The sequence below is a fragment of the Suncus etruscus genome, chromosome 6, assembly GCF_024139225.1.
Source record: "Suncus etruscus isolate mSunEtr1 chromosome 6, mSunEtr1.pri.cur, whole genome shotgun sequence".
In the NCBI taxonomy this organism is placed as follows: Eukaryota; Metazoa; Chordata; class Mammalia; order Eulipotyphla; family Soricidae; genus Suncus; species Suncus etruscus.
In genome coordinates, this window is record NC_064853.1 from 112,136,511 (window position 1) to 112,150,635 (window position 14,125).

Consider the following 14,125-nt stretch of genomic DNA (forward strand, 5'->3'; position numbering starts at 1 on the left):
TTACACTAAGCGATTGGTACAGGTGGTAAATATAAGGATATATAATTAACATAGCTGGAAAACAGGTAAATTATTAAGTGACGTTCCCTAAAGCCATCCAATGTTAATTTAGGGTGCTGCGAGTCAAGTTATTCTTTCTTAAAAGAACCTAATAATTCTCTTCCATGTGAAAGTAACAAATATAAAATGAACTGGTGGTTATATGATTTAGGAAACTCACATTGCTCTCTTTTGCCGAGGGAAATTATACTCTTCCAGGTACCAGTTTACTAATCTGGCAAAAGAAGAGAGAATCCCCAACATCTTGAATAATTTTAATGTCCTTTACTCAAGCCTATCAGCAAATTTTCTAAAACTACGATGGCTACACTTTTTTCTTTCTATGTTTTGAGTATTATCCTTTTCAGAAAAGGAAGGTTCATGTCAACATGGGTCTTTCTCCATCTCGTTTCTGTGGCCTCAGAATAAAAATATTTAATCTTTGCAACTCATCCATGAAGAAACTGTCAAAAGGCACTAAGTTCAAGACAACCTGTCATTAATGCAGAAAAAAAATCTATGATAGAAATACTGGCAAGCAAGTCTTACAAATGCCCCCCATTCCCTAAGTTTCTTTTCCATAAAACTCACAACATACATAAGCTGCATAAAACTGTTCTTGCCCACAGTCTCTTCTTTTGACGACATAAACTATAAAGGAATTCAATTTAAAAAATAGTCAACTCCACCAACCCTTTTCTCTCACCCCTTATCACTGCCAGAAAATCTCTTTGAAATATTTTTCCTAGCTTGAGATTTAATCATATATATGATTTAATATATATTAATTAAATATATAAATATATAGGTTTAATATATATTATTTAATTATATATAGGGCTTCTTATCATTTAAGAGAGCAGGGAGCAAAGAGCAGGGAGTTTGTGTCCCCATTGTTCTGTATTCCTTACAGCAGAGAACACAGTCTTAAGAAGATGCTTATTCAAAGGTGCTTATGATCAGAAAATAATTTCACTCTTCAATTTAAAGTATTCAAGACGTCTATGTGTAAATGCTCACTTTTCCCAAGGCCAGAGAGACAGTAATCCTTTCCATTTTCTGAAATTTCTTTGATAGAAGAACCACCCTGAGCAAATCTGACAGCACAATTTCACAAAAAATAACTTTCTTCATTTTATTTTACTTTGAACTTAATTAATACTAATGCTTAACCTGCCACCTCTTAATTACATTGGCAAGTCGGTGAAGTTTATTGATCCATGCACGAGAAGTTAATTCCAAGAGACTGACAAAAAGCACTTTCTGGGAGAACACATTGTTATTCTGGCATCTTTTCTGGAATGACCTGCAGACATTGACCAGCCAGACTCAGGGCAGTTTGGCTTCTTGCCACTTGTGCCGATTTCTTAATGATCTAATAGAAATGAGAAACAATCTTCTACAGAGTCAAGTCTTTGTCTGATCCTAAAAAGTGAGGTAACTTCTATTGGATAAAATAGTATATCCTTAAAGAAAAATGCAGCAGGGTTTTATGATGTGCTGAGTGTAAACAGGGCCTTATTGAATGTCTAGTAAAATTCTTTAAAGGCAATGGAATCCTCAGTAAACATCTGCTAAGTATCTAAAAACTAAATATCTATACCTAAACTCCTAAGATATTCTGATGGTCACTCTATCAAGTAGCGTCAAGAGTGTGTTTCCAGACCCAGGGCCAAAGTGCAACTAGGGCTCTCAGTAATAGTAAAGCTGGAAGGGCATTTTTCTGAAGTGGTCAATATAGATTTGATCCCTTGTACCGTATATTATTCCCTGTTTCTGCCAAGAGAGATCCCTGAGCACAGGGCCAAGGGTAAGCTTGAACATTACTCTATGTGGACCCCTAAAATGCTCTTAAAAATTGCGATTCATTTCTGTGGATTCAAAAATGTTTTTCTTCCCACAAATTCATGTAGAAGTCTCAATTCTCAAGGTGATGTGAAAATATTGGCAGATTGAAACTTTGGTTGGTAATAAGACTTAGAAGAGGTTACAAAATAGAAGCCCTCGTGAAAGGATTACTGCCTTTGTAATTGAAAGAAAGTACCAGAGACATGCTCCATCCTATCCTGAATATGAGAGTCTAGGGAAAAGCATTATCATTAGAAAGCTTCACAAGTCCCATAATCCTGAGAATACATTTCTATTGTTTAGGTCACCTGATCTGTGGTACTTTGTTATGGCAATCTGAACTAATATGTTCATTCCAAAACCAATAAAAATCCAAATCACACTTAAAAAAGTAGCTAAATAACATAGCAGGGTGAATTTGGTTGAGCACTGTTTGGAAATGTGGAACACAATTTTAGGAGTTTAAGAAGCAGAGTCATAACAAATAAGAGAGAATAATGAACTTGATTGGGGAAAATTTTAGTTTTTCCACATAAAAGTCAGATTGTCATGAGAGAAAAAGTGAAGAGCTAAGACCAAGGCTGTGGGTGAATGTACAGGTATAAAATAACACCAAAACCGAGAAGCCAGCCATGGGAGTGCAGGTCCTCAGCAGGAAGGGAGAATTCTCAAAAGGGTTAAAAAAAAAAAAGTGAAACCAAGGGGCAAAACATGGACCTTTGCTGATTTAAGTAAGTCCTATCTGATGGCAGGCATCTGCTAGCTTGAATTGATTTAAGGGGAAGGTAAAGGCTAAGATTTAGTGTGCAGGAGCTCAAAGTTCAGCTTTAATCCTACATTAATTCCTCATTTTCCAAAGTCCTCTTTTCTAAGCCTTTATTTTGATCATTTGTAAAAAGGAACTGTAATAGTTCTCGCTGATTCTGCCAAGGGTGGAACAAGAATAAATGTTGGAATTAGGAGCAAAAAAGATTTCCCATAGGGCACACTAGTACTGCTTCTTCTTTCAGGTAGGCATATGACTAAATTTTTTCTTTTGCCTCTCAGGTCCTTGCTCCCATCCAGTCTTCTAGTCTTCTGGAAAGACCTTTCCAGTCTTCTAGTCTTCCGGAAAATTCTAGACTTCAATGCAAATAACACTACTAATCTTGTGGGGAACATTTGGCTTTGTTCTGTTTTATGTTAGTACTAAAGTAAATACAAATTTTCAGCGTTTTGAGAGATACATTTTAGAAGTTCCATTTACTTTGGCTGACACAATTCTATGTATATCTTAATATGCATGGTTTCAAGTGTCTTTTAGCATTATTAAAGAGCCCTTTATGTAAAAGTATCTTATGTGGAAGATGTTTATCGACCTTTAAAAATGTTTGATTTAATTTTAAGATTCATTCCATATGTGTTTATAATTTCATAGTGGCTTAGGCCTCCAACTAACTGTGACAGTTCTACAGGTCTTCCTCTCATCTTACTATCCAATCATTTTACCCTTTTTGCACAGTAAATGTAATCTTGAGGTTAAAAACGCATTAAGAACTAGTTTTGAAGACCGCCAAGATGATGTTGTGTTACTGTGAACTATTCAGAAAGAGCGCTCACCTCTTTTTAATGACATCTTCAACTTGGGTACCTTTAGGGAAATGAGTAAAAGAGATCCAGGATGCAGATTGCTACTTATTTACTTTTTAAGTCGTCTTGGATATATACACAGTTCTATTCAAAGTCATAGGAAGAACTTCCACTCAAACACCAGATTAATTTTCATCTGTGAGTCGGGTCTGTCTCTTTGACCTTGATGGGGCAGCTCTTGTGATAATTCTGTGACTGGAAGCTACACAGCTGCTTTACTCTCACATCTTTCCTGTCAATCTTTTCTATTTACATTTCAGCAATGACTGCTACAGGCTCCTGAGCCAAGTTCTCTTTGCTTCTTATGCATACATAAAGTCTCAAATCTATGGTAAATCTCAAAGGGCACAAGGTCCAAGTTTCTCTTTATGGACGAGACACTTGCCTTGCACAAGTCCCTTCTTCCCTTTTGATCTTTGTCATTACCTGTTCTCCTAATCAAAGAGCACAGCGGAAACGATTCCTGAGTGCAGGTCCAGGAGTAACCCCTTAGCATTCCAGGGTGTGGTCCCAAACCAATACAAACATAAAAAGTGAAACTGGTTAACTCCTGAAGGCAACTAGTCCCCAATATCAAAGCATCAATAAATTCAAGGTCAAATTCTGTTGACAAAACTAAGGAGAAAACAAAGACAAATGAAATGTGCTTCCTTATCTGCTACATAAACTTTAGTACTTTTAAATCAGTGCTAGGATGTGTCAAAGATTCAAATGACTATAAATTCCAGTTGCAAAGTGCTAACCACAGCGTGAGAAGGAAAAACAAAAGCCTTGCATGTACAGGAAAAGCTGCATGTACTTGGGGAAGTTCCAGGAAAGCTTTTTAAGCTTGCTTGATAAAGATTTCCAAAGGGTGAATGAAGATGGGGAAAGTCACATTCCAGTAGAAGAAACTCAAGATCATCTGTGAGAAGGGTCCAGTTTGGTCAAGTGTTTGTGAATAAAGTGCAGGAGAGAGGGGAGATAAAAGTGAATTTGTTTTTTCTTGTTGAACATAGCTAGAAATTACACACATAAGAATTACAAACCTGAACATGCATAAGAGCCCTGATGTTAAAAGTACAGATAAATTTCTTGATTTTTTTTTTGTACCAAAACTCTAAAATTTTATCTCGTGCCTTTTATTTGTTAATAAATATTTCTCAGAGCAATTGCAAAGCAGATGACCTCTGATCTATTTAAGGAAAAATGAAGCTTCCTGGGTCACAGAACTCGTAGCCCACTCTCAGACTTGAAGAACTCCTAATCTGGCAGCATGTAGACAACATTCCAGAGATGAAATGCTGATTAATAATTGTCCTTTGCTCAATGAGTTTAAGCAAAATTCTCCATTTCTTCCCCAGATTTTTGTGTCTATGTCTCTTTACTTGTCCTGGCTTTGCACAGCTGATCATTACTCAAAGTCCCCACACTTGGATTTTCTGTTCCGTCTTCCATCCCTCTCCCTGAACACAAAGATGTTATCCATGCTACTTTTATTCTGTTTGTGGAGAAACTGAACATAAAGTTAAGGGGTTGAATGCAGAATGATGCCACATCAAGATGTAAAAAATATGACTTTATTTTTTTTCTTAAAATAATTTGCTGTCTCGCACTAGCCACCCCCAATCAAAACCAATGTCTTATCTAAGCATTTTAAATTTATTTTAATGTTAAACACAAATTAATTTTTATTTCTTTCTCCTCCTTCCTTTACACTTTCTTTATCTTTTTCCTTACCCCCATCTTTACTGCATATTTTGTCTTCTAATTGGAAATAGAAAATTAATACATTTATTGTTCTCTCTTCTGAGGGTACAGAGCAGTTCAGAAGACCCTAATCAGACAGTTTCCAAGCTGTAGCTGGGTGATTTTCATTCTTTTACCCTTTAAGAGATATAAGATAAATATGAAAGAAAATGAGGAACAGACTTCTTCCCTATTTTCTTTCTATCCTTTTATCTCTAAAGTAGGAAGTTTACTGAACCACTGCCAACAATTCACTCAGCCTAATGAAGTGTATAAGTAATAGGATTAAATAATCTTAAACCATTATTACAGTGGCCTGATGCTGACATTCATCCAAATTCTGGCAAAAACTAAGAGATGAGTTCATGCTTGATTTAAAAATAAACAAACTGGGGCACTAGGAAGATTCTAGCATAAGGTTTCTGAGACATTTAACCTGGAAATCTGAGATGCTTCATCTTGGGTAGGGCTGAAGTAAACACTGTCTGTCCTATTTCTATATTTTGCAATCAAAATGTGTAGAATCCAGTACTTTTGAGGCATGTTTCTCAGGAACCCATGTCACTAATAGCTAAAGGTCTTCAGGTCAGTCTCCCCAAAATCAGTTCTTTGAAGGTTGCATCAAGGCTCTTTTACTGCTTCTGCCATTAAAAAATCTGTATAACCACAGGCAAATTAGTAAACTTTCTTAGGTTTTAGATTTTCTCTTCTATAAACTGATCTAGCATTTTTAAGGTCTTTCTTGGCCCTTTTGAAACATATTATGTCAGCAATAGAAAGTAATAGTTTGGTATTGGATCCAAGGTGAAGATATTGTTCGGTTCAGTTACCTTCTGATTCTGAACACTCCTCACTAAGTTTACTATCAGGAACATCTGGAGTCTATAGAGATACCGAGTATGAGCAGTAACCAAGATCAGCAAAGAGCTAGGGGCTATTTGGGGGAAAGAGCTGAATAAATTCCATTAGCAAAGGACAATGCAGGAATTAATCTACCCTCAAAGTCTGTTGTATATAGGTGATGACATGTTAAAGAGAAAGGTGCTTCCCAGAACATATAGAATGCCCCCAAATTTTGCTCGTGAGTTAATTCCTGTAAATTTTTATAGCTTTCTTGAATTAGACCATTAGTTCTTCTAAAGTTGACCTACTCTGATTCTAAACAAATATGATTTCTTACTCTGTTTAGCTTTTTGTTTTATTGGTCCATTACCAGCATTCATCTTGTATTTTCTTTCCTAAAATTTTTGATTAATTTATTTGTATGCCAGAATATATCTTGAGTAAATTTCTTCAGAAAGTGTAAGTAAGATATATATATTCCTTTTAAATTACATAAAATATTTGAAATAATTTTTTCATAGAAAGTAAAGTATAAATGATGTTATACAGCAAAAGTAAATTACAAATTAGTCCACTGGTATGATTCTGCAATGTTTGTGTGAGAGAGCAAAGATGTATGTCTACTTATATACATGAATATGTATCTATATATGAATATATTACAAAAAGTATATAACACAAACTGTTAGAACATTTACATAGTAAGTTTTTCATCTGTCCCATATTTTTCTCTAATGAACAAATAATAATTGAAAATATTAAAAAATAGTTTCAATCATAAGAAATATGTCAAATTCAATATTTCTTTAAAATGTCAAAACTCTAGGAAGAAATCGCATCTGTAAAAGTCAGAAATACTGTACTATAGATATTGGGGAGGAGTGAGCATCTGGCAGTGCTCCGAATTAATATTAATTAAATTAATTAAGTTAATTAAGTTAATTAAGTTAAAATTAACTTTGCACTCAGGAATCACTCTTGATTCTGAGAGAACATATGGGATGTGGGTTATTAGACCTGGTCAGCTACATGCAAGGCAAGCACCTGTTGTACTATCTCTCCAGTTCTATCAGATATTCTTAATTTAACATTAAAATAGAATGGGATCACAGAAAAAAAAATTTTAAGTTTTAGTAATAAATTTTTCAAGGTTTATTGGATACATGGCAAGAATGATACTTGAAAACCCTAAGAACATGTTCAAATGAAGGGTGTGATACAATCTATGAAATTGTAAAATTAATAATCTAAAATCAATTTATTACAACTAGAAATGAAACCAGTATCATTGTACCTATTTCCTAGGATTGTTGAAAGATAATAGGAGATTAAAGAATAGTGTTTTGAAAAACATTAATCCACTAAAAACATGTTATTATTGTGATTAATTTTAACTGTAAAATGTCTTTCACTTAAAATTTGAGGCATTTTAAGAAAGCATCATATAAGTTACTGATTTACATAAAATTAAATATAAAATGATTTACAAAAATTTACTGATATTTTTTTCTTTGCCTGTTCAGTATTTCAGGTTCTTCAATACTGAATGATGTGTTTCATATGCTCAGTTAAAAATAATGTAAATAGAAGGCTATAACCACAGGGGACTGTCAGCATTTGCATGCTCTTAGGAAGATGTATATCAGTTTCATGGCCATAGAATGGACCTACAATAACAAATCGAAGGATCTGTTTTCAGACTTTGTTTTGTATTTGACTTGGAATGTCAAAGCCACTATGAAATGGAACTAATGATCTTCCGCTTGTCTATTTCACAAGATGCTAATAGGTGTGATAGCATGTAATAATAGATCCCCAGGAATATTGTAAAAAATAAAGGACTGTATAAATAGGAAAAATAACCATGCAAAGCAGAGAGCACGGTTAAATCTCTCAAGTGATTCTGACAAATATTCTTCTTTCTTCAACTATTTTTCTCATTCCTGGAGAATTACATGTGGCACTCTGATATAACATCAAAAAGAATGTGTGTGTGTGTGTGTGTGTTAGAGAGAGAGAGACAGAGAGAGAGTGAGAGAGAGACAGAGACAGAGACAAATAAACAGCATTATTTTTAGATGAGAGCAGAGAGGTAGGCAAAGAAAGAGGTGGGCTATCATATGTATTTTTCAATTTACTCAAGCTCAAAGCCTTTTCTCACACCTACAAAAAGCACAGTCCATAACGTTCTTAAAATATTTTATTGGGAAGACAGAACCGTTTTTCTGTAAAGGTGCTAAAACATAACTTTTAATATATCTTAAAAAGTCAGAGTGTTTTAACTGTAGCAATTTCATTGACATAAAAAAAAAAGGTCACTAGTGAGCTGGTCACTAATGCATCAAATTCTGGAGCTTTAAAATGTTTAGTCTTCTGTAGAGTTGGTCACCTACTTCCTGAGGCCTCGTTGTCACTAGGATTTTAACTTAATAAAATTATCTGTACCAGCTTTCTTAGATAAAGAGTTAGCTGGATTTGATCCTTTCCTAAATAAAAGTCTTATTTAGGGGAGAAAGATCCTTGGTTGCCATTTCATAAGCCGACTTCATCCAAAACACTGAGATGCTTATAGCTCTAAGGCACTACTAATACATGGGGTTTCTTTTATAAATCAGCATTTATAGACACACCTGTCTCATAAAGGGAAGTGGGTCACATAAATGGGAGTCATTTTCTGCTCCTTTTCATGCTCATATCTACATAAAAATTTCTTAAGAAAAGCATGAACATTTTCTTCTATGTCCTCATATCCCTTCTGTGACATCTATTTATTTCAATATTTCCATAGTAACTGCAGCTATGAAATTACCCCAAACCTAGAGAAATTTTTAATTGTGTAAGATTGTGCTAAGAGAAAAGCAATGATAGTATTGCTATTAATCAGGTTCAGCTTTTATATTAATGAAAAATAGCATGATATATAAAATTAAGACTTGTTTGTTAGATGTCTTTAAAAAGAGGAAAATAACTGATGTTTCTATTTTGTTACTGGTGTTCAGAAATTAAATTGTTTAGCCAAGGTTATACAGGAACACTAGACTAGGAATAATACATACATATGTCTAAGAGAGTGTATACATATATAGACTATTCACATTATCTTCTACACAAAGGAAGTCAAATGTTATCAATGTTGAACTTTCATTTATATATAAATCTATAAGAATTAGCAAAGCTAAGCTTCTATGAAATGGATGAGAAACATAGGAAATCTTCTACCAATACTATTAATAATAATATATTCTCAAATTATGATAATTATTATGTGATGCACTTATTAAAATTACTCTAAGTATAGACATTTTATTAGTAGATATGTTATATCTAATACATGATATCATCACTGGAGGTCTTATTATTAGAAAAATCTTTTGTTTTTGGGACACACCTGGCGTTGTTCAGGGGTTACTCCTGGCTCTCTGTTCAGAAGTTGCTCCTGGTAGGCACGAAGAGGCGGCGGGGTGGGGGGACCATATGGGATGCCAGGATTTGAACCACTGTTAGTCCTAGGTCGGCTGCTTGCAAGGCAAACGCCCTACCACTATGCTATCTCTCTGGCCCCAGAAAAATCTTTCTTAAAACAGCTAGCAAGGTACCAGAGTGATAGTACAGTACATAGGGCATTTGCCTTGCACATAGCCAACCTAAGTCAATTTACAATCTCCAGCATCCCATATATATATGTCTCCTAGCTCACTAGGAATGATCCCTGAGCACATCGATGTGTGTTCCAAAACCCCAAAGAGAAAAATAAATAAATGATAGAAAAGTTTTTTCCAAATTATCTCAAAGTATAATTGTTAATATACATAAAATATTGTAAGCTAATTGGAAGTAATTAAAATAAAACCTTTACTAATTTATGATAATTTTTATCAAAACCAATATTAGAACATAACCAATATCTTTCTAGTGACAAATGGTTTTAAAATATGAAGTGTAAGCAATGTAAAAATAAATATATAAAAAGCTAAAAGTAAATATTATCAATATGAACTACAAAAATATATATTATGTTGTAATTATGTAATTAAACTAAATCAATCAATAAACAATACAATGTAAAGCATATCATAACACACTTCAGGGAGCTACTGCTAGATGTGGCCCTAAAACCAATCCACTCACATCAAACAAAAATGCTTTATTGAACAAATTGGTTTAGTCATACTCATGTATAAACAATGCAGGATTTAAGAGGTCACCAAGTATATGATCATCGAAATCAAGAAAAATATATTACTGGTATGCTTCCTCTTAAAATTTTGTCAAGGCTTCATTTGAATAAGTTTTGTGTTTGTTTTAGTTTTTGGACCGTACCCAGCAGTGCTCAAGAGTTTCTCCTGGTTCTGTGCTCAAAAATCACTCCTTATGAGGTACCAGGTATAGAACCCAGGTCAGCTGTGTGCAAGGGCAAACACTCTATCCCTGTGTTATTGCTCTGCCCCCTAAATACGTTTTTAAAATGATCAATACAGAACCAATTTAAATAAATATGAATTAAATAGTGTTCCTTATCATAAGTGGGGTATAGAAAAAGACAGCCAAAGCAGAAGAAACTGTGTCCTATAGGATCACTGAGCTCTTATTTATTAAACTGGTCTCAGATTTTGAAACTTAACTCTTTTTCAAATATGTAGAACTATGGAAATAACTTTTAACAGGAATCTGCATTCTTTTTATATCAACTTGGGTTCAATCCCTGACATCTCATATGATTCCCTGAACCAGGAGCAATTTCTGAACATAGAGTCAGGAGTAACCCCTGAGCACTACTGGGTGTGGTCCCTCCCCTCAAAAAACAAATATTAAGTCCTAAGTTCAGGGTTTCTCTGCTTTTTATTGATTTTCTGTCAGACATAAGTTTTCACCATAGAAAAAAGTGCCAATTCGACTTGATGGCATTATACGTATTTAAATGCTACAAGGGCTTTAGTTCAAAGAAAGGTATACATAGTCCTACAAACTTATCTTAAAAACAAACTCATTTAATTTTATTCTCCCAGATTGCTCAGGCCTACATCCTCTCTAAGAAAATTCATTGATTTTGTAACATGGCAGCTTATTGGAGTTACAAAAGTTCAGAAGAAATTAAAATGCTAAAACATCCATCTGAGAGCTTGAGGGCTGTGCCGAACTCTGAAATCAATATTGAACAAGGGTCTTTGAGTAAAGCTTAACTGAATTCTGATAAGAATTAAATTACATTTTAGAGTCACCATGGATAGATCTCATTAAAGAAAAATCTTGATTCAAGTGCTTATGAGAGAGAGAAGTCAAAAAGGATAGTACGGATTTCCATTATATGAATTTACCCAGCATTTCCAAGGTTGTGATTAAATAGAGCCAGATAGTGTTCCTTATCATAAGTGGGGTATAGAAAAAGACATCCAAAGCAGAAGAAACTGTGTCTTATAGAATCACTGAGATCTTATGCCTGGAATAGAAATAAAAAACTGAGCCCATACATAGCAGAATCTGTAATACAGCCAGATTAGACTTTTTCAGTCTTACACACTCAGAAAAGCTAGTACATCATTTTAAAATGAAAGATGGGTATGGCTCAGAAATCCCAAAATTTATGAAACATCAAAGATTACACTTAGATATAACAAATGAAGTCTGGGATGGGGATATGACTCTGCTGTGCATGTGTTAAAACTTTGAGTTCAATATCCAGCATTGCAAATCAAAAATACGTTTAAAAAGTTAAGAAAATGAATACTAAATGGGTCAGAATATGATTCATTCATTCCGCTATCATTCTCTAATACTCATTTTCTGAATTCATTCTCTCAGCAAGCCTTTATTTCATTTTATCTTCATAGTCCTCTTGAGTGACATTCTGAAATCCTGCCCAATGCTAGTTATGAGGTAACTGAATCTTAGATTGAATAACTTTTCTTGGAGGCAAACCATAAAGTGATGAAACCAAATTCAAACCCATGATTTTCACATATATTTGTATTCGAGTTTTGGTCAAATGATTGCTATGTCCTGAGATTAAAAGAAAAAATGAAGGAGGATGTCCTTCCTTCCCTGGCCTTTCCTAGTTGATCCCTAAGGCAGATGTGGCTCCCCATTTCCTCTGGGGCTGCTGTCTCCCAACCCTTCTGCCCTATTTCAGCCTCCACTGCTGTCATCCTCACCACTAGAAGGCCCCTTCCTCCAGAGAATGTCCACATTTTCTCCTCGTGAGGGCTACAATGAGATAATGCCCAGATAAGGCCTGGGGGAGGGGACTCCAGAGCAAGTGAAAACCAGGGTCAGCTACAGTTCTGGCTTCCAGGACATAGCGCCAATACAGGTGGTCACTCTGGGGTAAATGAGTGAAACCAATGGCCAAGACCTGAGCGGATTCCTGGTACCTCCAGAAGATATCTCCTGCCTGAATTGAGGCCGCAGTTTTGGCCTGGGTGCTGGCTCCTGAAGTTTGGGAACCAGTGTGTCCCTTTTTCTTCAGTGTTTACTTCCTATCTCCATCCTCCCCACCCCTAGTGCTGCCTTGGAGAATTGGGGAGGGAGGACCTAGAGCCTGGTTTAGGTGGAGTTGAGGTGGGGTTGCTGGAAGTAGGGATTGAATTGTGCCTGTGCTCTGGTGCTGAGGGTGTTGGTGGACCAAGGTCAGTGGATGGGTAATAAACACCACTTACAAGCCAAATATAAATAATAAAAAAATAATTTTAAAAGCATCATTAGTCCTCAAAAATTAACATCACAGTGGAAAAATAAATGAAAATAAACATGAGGTATAAAACCACAATATTATACAGTCATGTAGCATAAGAACAACCATATTGCTCCTTATTGACACATACATAGTTGACATACACAGTTTTACAGTGAAGGTTCTAAGTCACTGTGAATTATAACCGACCTAGTCTGTCTATAAAGGGAATAGATTTTGAAATTTCTTCCTTTTCCACAATATTTTAAAGGGTCATGTTTGCAATATCTTTCTATCCAATGAGGTAATCTTTTCCTTTCACTAGACTTCCTGATCCATAATAATTTTTCCCAGATCAACAGGACATCAACGTGTTTATGTTTATGCAGTGTGGTGTCTGTAAAGAATTTGGAAAGAGAATTGTAAATAACTGTATAGAGATCTAGCTCTGACACTGAGCATATGCCATTTTCTTCTTAGTATCTCAGCATTCTCACTTCTAAAAGAGAGGAGTTAGACAAATAATCCTGAGAGTGTTTGCTCAGCACCAAGATTGTATGGTATTGCAATGAAGTTTTATGTGTTTAAGAAACCTTAGGGAAGGAAAGGGAAAGGAAACTGAATCTAAGAGATGATGCAAAGCAATTATTTTATCGCACAAGATCTTGATCTAAGAAATTTCAGAGCTGTAGTATAGAGTCTCTGACTGAAAACAATTAGTGAAAACTGTCAGGTTATCGGAAACTATCAATGAGAATGGGAACTCTGTAGTAATCTTGAACTGTGTGTATCTTTATAATATATGTGGAACTTACTACCTTATACATAAGATTTCTTTTATGTTATATTTCTTAAATACTGGAAATCAAATATATCATGCCAATTTTTGTGGATCTGCAGACATTATATTTTATAAAATTATTAAATCAAGAGATGAAACTTAGAAAAGATGCAAAAATATTCACCTTAAGATTTTCAAAAGTGTATGTCTATTAATAAATTTGCTTTATAGAAGATAGTTTTAATGAATATATTTAGTTATTTATATAGAAAGCTAAGATAATCTGGCTATCAGTATATTTGTCATTTTACTATTTTATCAAACTATAGTTGCTGGGATTGGAGAGATAGTACAGTGGAAAGGGTGTCTGCCTTGCATGTGACAGACAGGGTTCAATCCATAGTATCCCATAAGATATCCAGAGCTTGCCAGGAGTAACTTCTGAGAGCAGAGCTAGCAACAAATCCTGAGCACCACCCGATAGGACCCCAAAACCAAAAAGTAAAAAAAAAATTGCTGGATTTCTTAACAAATCTATTATTAATTCAGGAAGCATTACCAGTCATTCACTTTCAAACTGCTTTATAATA

General features: G+C 34.8%; 1 protein-coding gene across 1 annotated transcript in view; it reads right to left on the bottom strand.

The window, feature by feature from the left end:
* Positions 1-14,125, bottom strand: part of LPP (LIM domain containing preferred translocation partner in lipoma) — a 491,757-nt gene that overhangs the window by 106,280 nt on the left and 371,352 nt on the right. The gene's annotated exons all lie outside the window — the stretch shown is intronic.